Raw genomic sequence first — 11,519 nt, 5'->3', positions numbered from 1 at the left:
GTCAATTTTTACGGGTTCATAGCAGGGAAGGAGAACCTTTAGTCCTCCCAATGTTGTTGAACTCCAACTTCCAGCATGTCAGCATGACCAATAGCAAGGGATGATGGGAGTTGTGGTTAAGACCACAAATGAACCAACCCTTATTTAAGAGATCAAAGTAAAAGTTGACTTTGTGTTTATAATGCCACATGATTCACCTTAGCATTGAAAAACATTTACTGGCGCATAGTTAATCTCCAATCTACTACCCAATTAAAAGTATCAAATAAGATTGCATATTAAAAACCTCTATGTACATGGCTTCTCAAAGCAATGAAGGAAGTGTATGATAACTTGCAATTTAATGCCCATCTTTAATAACATCTCTTTCATTTCCTGTTGCAATAACACATCTAGGCCCAAACTAACTTTAAAAAAAGAATCTGTGTCTTTAATTCTCAGCTCCACTGACAAACATTTACTTTAGTGATTAAAACTAGCCTCTGCTAATGAATCATCATTTTTGTTAATTTATTTATGAAACCAAAGTTTGCAGCCTAATAGAAAAACATTTAGCAAAAATTAGCATTTGCCAACAGATTTATCTCAAGAAGATCACTAGAGTTAAAATGGCTCAAGGTAAAGACCAAAACAGCAACACCATGTTGGTAAGTGTCATCATCTTGGTTCCCGTTATTTTGACACTGAATGCTTCCTGATAAAGAAAATGAAGGGTATTGTATCTGTGCATAATTTTGTGTGCATGAGAATTTCTAGGCATATGCAATTGTTCGTGGTGATGTTCTTTCCAGTTAACCATGTAAGTATGGGTCAGTGTTGGCATGAATGTGTGATAACAAATTATCCACTGCTGATAGTTGTCAGAAATGAAATAATGAGTAATGAACTCTGAAGTGATATATACCAATATGGCCTGAGAGCAGTAATACCCCCATAAATTAGGGGAAAGGGTTTTTAGGGAAGTGGCTGAAGGCCAGATTTGTAACATCAGAAAACTACTGGCCTGCTATTCAGCCATTTAGGCTCAAGTGTTCCTATAACGCTGATAGGAAGTGACTCAGCAAGTTTTACCTCTTCCCCATGGAGATGGAACCAGAATAATTGGTAACTAGGGAATCCCCTGCACAATAATGTGAAGTGAACTGCTGGAATTACTAGGCTCTATGATTGCAGCTTGCACAGAAGTAAGGGAGGTTGCAGTCCTATACACCTGGGTGTAAATCCCATTAAACAATGGGGCTTGGTTCAGAGCAGATGCAGATAGGGTTGCGCGGTGAATCTGTTCAGGGCATGCTCCAGCTAAAGTTAAGCATTTTTAAGTTCTGCTGATTTCATGGGATGCATTTAAGCATGTGCTTAGCTGCAGTTCTGAAAGTGTTTTGTCTTAAATACACTTAACTTTGACTAGATTGTGCTCTGCGTCAACCTCTGGCCTTCCAGATATTGGTTTGCATTTGGCAGTCGTTTGCATTGAAACCACTGCTAAAATAAAGGAGAAAGCTCCATTTCAGCAACAGTTTCAACAAGAAAATTGGCAGGTAGGTGGGAGAACCCACCAATCATCAGGCGTTATTATGATATTAGATGGTTGACAGGTGGGTTGTGCCACTGACCTGTCAAGGTTGCCCCACAGTATGGAGACAAAGATCTGCCTCCCTGGAACAAGAAGGTGCCTAGCCCCTGCCTTAGAAAGTATGCAAATAATTCTTGGTCTTACTTGCTTGCAGAAACCAAGGATTAAATATAAACTATTAACAGATGATAAAGAAAGAGGGGGCTTCTCTCTGCCAGATCTAAAATTATATTATGAGGTGTCTTGTCTCTGCTGGCTAAAGGAATGGATAACTTTAAAAAACACAGAGATATTAGACCTTGAAGGTCATGTCAACAGATATGGATGGCATTCATATTTGTGGTATGCAAAGACCAAAGTGCATAAAGGTTTTTTAAATCATGTAATAAGAAAAGCAATCTATGGTGTATGGGGAAAGTATAAAGATTTGTTGGAACAGAAAACACCATGGTGGCTTTCTCCAATAGAAGTGATATCCTTAAAACGGGTTAACTCAAAAGCTGAATGGGCAACTTATAAAGAGTTATATTGAAATTAAAAAGCATGGAAGATATAAGACATTTTGTTACAAATTGGTTGCAATATCATCAAGTAAATGATGTGGTTAAAGCAGATAAGAAAAGAGGATTTAGTACAGAATTTTCAAGGTTTGAAAAGGAATTACTGGAAAATAATGAGAAACTATTATCTAGAATGTATAATTTGTTGCTAGAGTGGCATACGAAAGATGAAGAAGTCAAATCAGTAATGATAAAATGGGCACATAGGGCATAATATTCAACTTGAGTCTTGGGAAAAACTATGGTAGGAAAATCTAAAATTTACAGTGTGCTGTTCGTTGAAGGAAAACTGTGAAAATGATGTACCGATGGCATTTAACAGTAAAATCAGCAAAGGTGTGTAGAACTGCTTCTAATGTATGTTGGAAATGTAAAGAAAAACAAGGCACATTCTACCATATGTGGTGGACGTGCAAGGTAACAAAAGCAGTCTGGGAAATGATATATAATGAATTGAAGAAAATGATTAAAATAACATTTGTGAAAAAACCAGAGGTTTTTTATTAGGTGTTTTAGGTACAGAGATTCCGAGAGAGCAGAAAATACATTTTATGTATGCAGTGACAGCAGCAAGAATGCTCAGAGATGAAAAGAATAAAAAGTTCCAACCAGAGAGGAGTGGCTGATGAAAATGATGGACAATGTTGAAATGGCGAAATTAACCGGGAGAATCAGAGACCAGGATGAGAAGAAGTTTAGGAAGGAATGGGGAAAAATTAGTCTATTTAAGAGAACATTTTAAACAGCTAAAATTTTTGGCAGGATTAGAGTAATATTTGTAAAAGACAAAACATAATGGAAAAGTTAATAATAGATATAACAAATTGGGGGGGGGGAGGATAAGCTGAAGAAAAAGGGATTGACAATGAAAACCAGAGAAGGGTGGGGAAAAGTCAAGGGATTCTGAGAATCCTAAATGTGTTTATATTGAAATCTGTTATGTAAAATTTAATAAAAATGTTTTTTTTTAAAGAATGCAAGTAAACCAAGAAAAGTAGGGGCAGGGTCATAGCTGAGCACTTGTTCTGCATGCAAAATGTTCTGGGTTCAGTCAGCTGGGAAAGACTCCTAACTGAAACCCAGAGGAACTGTTGCCAGTCAGTGTTGACATTACTGAGCTAGATGTAGCAATGGCCTGATTCAATATAATGCAGATTCCTGTCCCTTTTTTCTGTACGTTCTCCACACACTCAAGTGAATGTGCACCATCACCAATGCTTATTTGTGCTCTCTGCTGAATTTGCATGACTTGCTGTTTATAATCAGTGCCTTAAAAAACAATGAACTGTCAAGCTGCAACGGTCATGTGCAAACAGCAATCTGTGTGGCGACTGAACACAGAATGATATTCCAGGTTAAAGCCACCAGAGGGAGCCAAACTTATTCTGAATCTGGGAAGAGAACTGCTGTCCTCTGTATCTCTCAGACAGACGTTTAAGACTTTTAAGCAGCACATGAATGATTTGGGTGTGTTAGCGCCGGTAAAACTGCTTCAGCTTCTGATTGCTTCATCTTCAGTTTATTGGCAAAATCATTGGTAGGCAAACTAAGGCCTGGGGACAGGATCTGGCCCAATCACCTTCTAAATTCAGCCCGCGGATGGTCCAGGAATCAGTGTGTTTTTGTGTCCTTTGATTTAAAATGCATCTCTGGGTTATTTGTGGGGCCTGGCTAGTGTTTTTACATGAGTAGAATGTGTGCTTTTATTTAAAATGCATCTCTGGGTTATTTGTGGGGCATAGGAATTTGTTTGTTCCCCCCCCAAAAAAAATAGTCCGGCCCCCCACAAGGTCTGAGGGACAGTGGGCCGGCCTCCAGCTGAAAAAGTTTGCTGACCCCTGGGCAAAATAACTTTTGTGTAAAATTGCTTTCCTACCTGTATTGTGAGAGCCAACATCTTTTCCTGTGCACTGTGAATGCAGCAAACAAATGCTTGCAGTACTATCATGCAGCCCACTTTTCATGGAGCTTAACTCCTTTTCAGTAGACACTTGGTGTCAAACCTGGTTTTGCTAATGGGGAAGGTGGCCCTGAGATTAGAACTATTCAACCTTGGCACACCAGGTGTACTTGGGACTACATCATCCCTGACCATTGGCTAAGATGGATGGGGATGGTGACAATTGTAGTTGAATAATATCTGGAGAATATAAGCTGATTTCAGAAAAGGACTTACGAAAATAACTTTGGGTGTGAGCAGTGAATGATTTGGGAGCACAGATGCTGTAGCACTACTGACAATGTTGTTGTTGTTGTTGTTGCTTAGTCATTTAGTCGTGTCCGACTCTTTGTGACCCCATGGACCAGAGCACGCCAGGCCCTCCTGTCTTCCACTGCCTCCCGCAGTTTGGTCAAACTCATGCTGGTAGCTTCAAGAACACTGTCCAACCATCTTGTCCTCTGCCGTCCCCTTCTCCTTGTGCCCTCAATCTTTCCCAACATCAGGGTCTTTTCCAGGCAGTCTTATCTTCTCATGAGGTGGCTAAAGTATTGGAGCCTCAGCTTCAGGATCTGTCCTTCCAGTGAGCACTCAGGGCTGATTTCCTTAAGAATGGATAGGTTTGATCTTCTTGCAGTCCATGGGACTCTCAAGAATCTCCTCCAGCACCATATTCAAAAGCATCAATTCTTCGGCGATCAGTCTTCTTTATGGTCCAGCTCTCACTTCTATACATCACTACTGGGAAAACCATAGCTTTACCTATATGGACCTTTGTTGGCAAGGTGATATCTCTGCTTTTTAAGATGCTGTCTAGGCATCAATAAAGAGGAACTACATACTGACAATAGTTCCTCTTTATTCTATGGTAGCCATGCCTCATTTGCAGGACTGTGTCCAGTTCTCAGTGCTTCAGTTTTAGGGCCCCATCTGCATTACGCATTTAAAGCAGTATTAGTCCACTTTTAAACAGTCGTGGCTTCCCACAAAGAATCCTGGGAGCTGTAGTTTGTTAGGGGCCTCTGAATAACTGTCTGCAGCACCCCTGTTCCCCTCACAGAGTTCCAATTCCCAGAGTTCCCTGGGAAGAGGGATTGACTGGTAAAACCACTCTGGGAATTATAGTTTGGTGAAGGGAACAGATGGTCTAAAGGGCTGAAGTCACAGAAAGTTAGACCTCCATTGAACTTATTTGTGACAAAAGAGGTTTGACAACGGAACAAAAGGGCTGAGCACTCCAATCTCTGCTTGTCTTAAAAGTCTTCAGCGAGGAACAACCATCTGTTGAAGGTGCTCTAGTTCTTGATTTCCTGCATCAAGACCCCTTTCAACTCACCTGCTTAAATGCCTACAGGTTTAAATATACTTTAAATGCATGGTGCAAATGCAGCCTCCGCAATGCTGTGAGCATAAGCAGGTGAGGGCCTGACCATCAGTCTGGGACACCACCAGAAACTCCACATGAGAGCAAAATATAGCTATAATAAGGGCAGAAAATAAAAATTAAGGCCAAGAAGGCCAAATATATAACTGGGAAATTAAACTTTTCTACACCTTCCAGGTCATCTAGAATCTTCATATTGTTATATGCTGGATTTTTTTGTGGGGTGGGACAAACCTCCAGGTGCAGTCAAAGCTTAGAATTTGAGCAAACTCATAAATTCATGAATTTAGCAAAGGCTGGAAATAACAGCCTGGTGATGGCTCACTGTGGGTGGGTTGTTGAAGACACAAAAGGCTGATAAGGGCTTGGTTTGTTTGATAATGGTAAGCTAGCCACAAACATAAGACACTCTGCCTGGCATGGAGCAGAAGGTTTCTGTGGAAAGGGGAGAAGTTGTTTCTGCAAGTGGTTCTGGGAAGAAGGAGGAAGTTGGCTGAACACCATCCAGGGCTGAAGAGAAGAAGCCATAAAGCAGAGACACAGAGATGGCATTCTGGCTATCTTTAAATCCAGTGCTGCGTTTTTTGTAGAATGCAAGCCCCTCCTGAGATGTGAATGCTCTGAACTCTCTCTCTCCGCAGTAGACTCTGATGCAAAAATAAACCATATATCTTAAAGACACTGCAGTTTCTACTGTGCCTCATTTCCAAAAGAGAAGAGAGCTCCTGGAACCCCCTGGGATCTTGTTACCTTTCAACAGAGATTGGAGGTGGCGTGTAACTATATTTACAGTGATTATTTGTGAACTCTCCAATAAAGCTTGTAAAAGTAATAAAGCTATTTGTTTTCTATTGTTTAATGCTTTAAGTAAAATAATAATACCGTAATTCATGCAAGCACCTTCATCAAACAGCACAACTGCAACAGCCAGAGGCAACCCTAGCTGGAGATTTTCCTGCTTTATTTGTTTGTGGTGATTTTGATTTATTGCATTGCAATAAAAAATGGAGCACTTGGTTCATAACTCTGTGACTTCTCTGGTTCTTACATCAATCTGTCTTTGCACCTAATAGAGTTACTGAACGCATGACTGGTCTATAGCATTAGCTGTGTAATGCTCATACAGTTTACCGATCAAAAGTAAGAAGGAAAGAGAGTTGTTCTTCCATGCATGATGAAAGCAGGTTGCTGTGTACATTACAATTACTGGCTCCAAAGTCCATTCCAAACTATAACAGAAAGTGATGTTGACATAATCCCTCTGTCGGCTCCATCCGAGTATGACAGGTACCCTGCCCAGTTGACAGGTACGTTGCCTAAATGTGAATCTCAACCACACAAAGTTCTGAGATGTGGACAAATGCATTTGCTAAACCATTCCACCCACCTCTGCAGCCCTTAAAACCCATGGATCTTTTCTGAGAACCGTGGACTTCCTAACTTTTATTTTAAAGAAAGTTTGGCAACGCGGTGGGCATATGAGTGACAAAATGAAGATTTCCAGAGGGGTGGCTGTTTTAGTCTCTTGCAGTAAAAAACGAGTCCTGTTGCCCCTTCAAGGACTAAAACATTGATTGTGGCATAAACTCTTCTGAATCCACATCATTAGATGTATGCTGTCACCTTTGTGAAAACTAGAGTTTAAGTAGAAATAATCCTTAATGCCTTGTTTTCCATAGTTCATTTTGTAATGTTGTTAAATCCTGAAATATAAAACATATACGGGCTGTACTCTGGCATTTCTAATATTAATACAAGGTTCTAATTCATTTCTGACCTGCCCCAACCCTGCAAACGAGCTTCAGTATGTTACTAAGGCTGATACTGAGTTTCCATCATTGGTTACTTGGGCAATTCCACTTGCTGGAAACTTCAGAAGGGGATAGTGCTTTTGTGTTCAGGTCTTGCTTGTGGGTTTTGCAGCCACTTTGAGAACCTTGGCAGCCACTTTGAGAACAGGAAGCTGGACTAGATGGGTCATTGGCCTGATCCAGCAGGTCCTTATGTTCTTCATCGCTGAGAGCTCCCATTTGTTGTTGTTTAGTCGTTTAGTCGTGTCCGACTCTTCATGACCCCATGGACCAGAGCACGCCAGGCACTCCTGTCTTCCACTGCCCCCCACAGTTTGGTCAAACTCATGCTGGTACCTTTGAGAACACTGTCCAACCATCTCATCCTCTGTCATCCCCTTCTCCTTGTTCCCTCCATCTTTCCCAACATCAGGGTCTTTTCCAGGGAGTCTTCTCTTCTCAAGAGGTGGCCAAAGTATTGGAGCCTCAGCTTCAGGATCTGTCCTTCCAGTGAGCACTCAGGGCTGATTTCCTTAAGAATGGATACGTTTGATCTTCTTGCAGTCCATGGGACTCTCAAGAGTCTCCTCCAGCACCAGAATTCAAAAGCATCAAGAGCTCCCATTAAAGAAGCACAATTTTTGTCCAACCAAATTGCAGCTTCTCACATCAACATACAGGTAATAATGGTACTCTGCCAAGGAACATCCTCTTTACCTGTCTGATGTTACTGAAGGAAGCTACTGCAGCATCTTTTCCAGGTTAACCCTGGTGGATTCCTTTAGCGTGTCAGTTCATTTGATTTTATTGATGCAAGAAACAATTCCCCTCCCCCCTTACTAAATGATTTTAATTATACATCAGGGCAAGGTGGAATAGGGAGTTATGTGGGTGGTATAAACCCTCTGGCCAGAATGTTTTGTGTTGACTAAGAGGTTTTCAGTCATTTTCTGGCAGGGCACTAAAACCATGTTTAATAGTCCCCCTGAGCTTCATGTTATGTTTGGCTAAGATAATATGAGATTACTGCCTGTTTCGGAAGTCCTCTTTGCTAATCGACATTTTCCAACGTTCTCTCAATTCACTTGATTAATTAAATGCAAATCTTCTGGTTTTAACTTGCAGCAAATTTAGGACTTAATCACACACTAATACTGGCGGGATTACTCCAAATGATGTCTACACTAGTGCCAAACAGGCAGCTACAGCCATGAGTAACTTGGATGGCTTTAAATGTGGTTTAGATAAACCCACGGAGGACGAAGCTATCAATGGCTGCTGCCTCAAGTCTCAGAGCCAGTACAGAGGTACCTCGGGTGAAGAACTTAATTAGTTCTGGAGGTCTGTTCTTAACCTGAAACTGTTCTTAACCGGAAGCACCACTTTAGCTAATGGGGCCTCCTGCTGCTGCCACGCCACTGGAGCACGATTTCTGTTCTCTTTCTGAAGCAAAGTTCTTAACCCCAGGTACTACTTCTGGGTTAGCGGAGTCTGCAACCTGAAGCATCTGTAACCTGAAGCGTCTGTAACCCAAGGTACCACTGTATGTCTCTGAATATCAGTTAGTGTCCTGCTTGGAAGCTTCATGTAGGTGTCTGGTTTGACACTCTGTGAAAGGGATGCTGGACTAGAAAAGCTTTTGATATGATCCAGCACAGCTCTTCCCATGTTTTGACCAAAAGGGGCAAATAGATAGAGGAAGAAAGCATCTAAACTAGGGATGGGAAACTTGTAGTTCTCTAGATGTTGGGTTTCAACTCCCATCAGTCCCAGTGGTCAGATACGATGGGAGTTGTATTTAATCCACATATGGAGAGACACAGTTTCCCAATTCCTCATCTAAAAAGAGACAAAAGTGCTAGGAGAGTGTTGTGTGCCTGAGAAACCTATCACCTTTCAGATGTTGCTGGACTACAACTTCCATCATTCCCTAACCATTGGCAATACTGTAAGAGGCTGATGGGAACTGGAGTCCAACAATGCCTGGAGGGCCATACATTCCCCAATCTTGCTACAAGGAGAGAGTGAACATCTCCCTTTGATTAACAGAGATTGAGAGGAGGTCTATCAACATCCATGTAGCATGGTAACAAAATGGAACTTCAGAATTCAGAAGCAATGTATCTATGAATACCTAGCACTAAGAACAAACCAAGGGGAAGACTGTTACCTGCATATCTGTCTTGTAAGCATCTCCGAGATTGGCCAGCAATGGAAACTGGGTGCTGGACTACATGGACCTTTGGTCTAATCCAGAAGGGCTGTCCTGATATTCTTCCAGTTTATTCCTTGGGAGCATCTCATGTCTTGATTTAGCACTTTACTGACCCCAGGGTGACTCATACACCCTTGGTTCATCTCCTGCTGATGGGACTGGTTGACAGTATGAAGCATGAAAAGGGAAGCCAAACTTGATAATCTTTGCAAGATTAGTTAATATCTGATAAAGTGGTATCCAGTTCAAAAAGGCTTATGCTACAACAAATCTATTAGCCTCTAAGGCCCCATGAATGAGACACTCTCTCCCCCCCCCCTTGAGCTATGAGCATTGTCAGCAAGTACTGATGGTGAATGCTTTTAATTCAGGAGTAGGCAACATGGGGCACTCCAGACATTTGGACTACAACTCCCATCAGCCACAGCCAAGATAGTCAATGGTCAGGAATGATGCCCTCTCAAATGTGTTGGGGAAGGGGGAATGTCTAGTTAGTTTTGTTCCCATTTTTATCATTTTGTGTTTTTTATATTGTGAAATTTACGCTGTGAAATCGCCCTGAGATCTACGGGTATAGGGCGATATACAAATTCAATAAATAAAACAGCTGCCCAGCTGTTGTAGTCCACATTGCACCACATGTGACAACCCTCACATCGACTTTTAACTGTGCTTGGGACTCTTGCTACCTGGTAAAAAGCTGTAAGTGAGGGAGAAGTCCTACTTTTGCTGTATCCCAGAAGTGGGGAACCTATAGACCTCCAGATGCTGTTGGACTACAAGTCCCATCGTCCCTGACTATTGGTCAAATCTAGAGGGCCTCCATTCCTGCTTTAACCTGACACAGCCAGCCGCCGCTCTCTCTCATCCTTCTCTTACACTCTAGCCGCCTTGTGCCAGTGTTTGCAGTGTGTGTGTGTGTGTGTGTGTGTGTGTGTGTGTGTGTTTGGCACTGAGATCGCTGCCTTCTTCCGTCCTGATGACTTGACGTTTTCATAGCTATAATTATCCAGTCATAGTAGGCTTTAGTGTTTATTTAAAATGGTGGGAGCTCCTGCCTCCCTACCCCCACGAGAACAATAAAAGCACTTTCAAAAGGGAAATGTAAGAAACCAAACCGAGGCACAAAAACAAGCTGTGCTGCCATTAAACAGTTTCCCATCTGGAGTGCTTGCGTGACATACAAGTGTCAGGCTGTTCTGTTCCGGACCTCCTTGCCTGTTTCATCTGTCAAAGCTAAAAGGCCCGATTCATTATTATTATTATTATTATTATTACAGAAGGATTATTTAACTTAATGCAGCATCCACATTCAGTGCAACTGTCTCAACCCCACCGTTTTAGTCTTGCTAAAAAACACCTCAAAATTATTCATGCTTAAAAAAATAAAATAAAAAATAGAGGAGCAAATCACACTGCAACAAGAAAACACAGATTTGGTGCCAAAGGAATTGCATTACGCAGATAAATAACAGAGATTTACAAAAACTTTTCGTCTGGGTATTCTGTATGGACCCTCTTGCATCTACAGGGGAACAAAGGACACCCCACCCCAACCCCTTGGTCAAGAAATGGATTGCAACATTATCGTAAATAATAAGTATCTGCATTTTATGCAGAGAAAGGATGAGGTCACCTCTTGAAAAATGGAACCCAGACTTTGGGCCAGGCTTAGGGTTACCAGACGTCCCTGGTTCCCCTGAGGCAGTCCCCAGATTTGCAAATTCCATCCCCAGACAAATTCTGTCTCCGGAATGTCCCCAGATTTGTAAATCTGTCCCCGGGAAATGTGGCAGTGGCAGCCTCAGCAGCCCAGAGCCAGCCTGGTAGCACAGTTGGCTCTGGCTGGCTCTGGGCTGTTGACTGCCGCTGCCACTGCCACTACTGAAGGGGAATTGGGGACGTCTGGCGGTACAGATCCTCTGCCCCCTTCCCCCTTTGTTTTGACTGATGGGAGTTGTGGGCGGGCGGACGTTGCCCAGGAGGGATGCAAGACACATGGTTTCTCTGCCGGGCAAGGTGCAAAGCCCTTCTTTCGCACCCTGTGCTGTACTGCCT

Source organism: Podarcis liolepis (assembly GCF_965112155.1).
Source record: "Podarcis liolepis genome assembly, chromosome: 12".
NCBI lineage: Eukaryota > Metazoa > Chordata > Lepidosauria > Squamata > Lacertidae > Podarcis > Podarcis liolepis.
Note: the sequence above shows the minus strand (reverse complement) of the source record.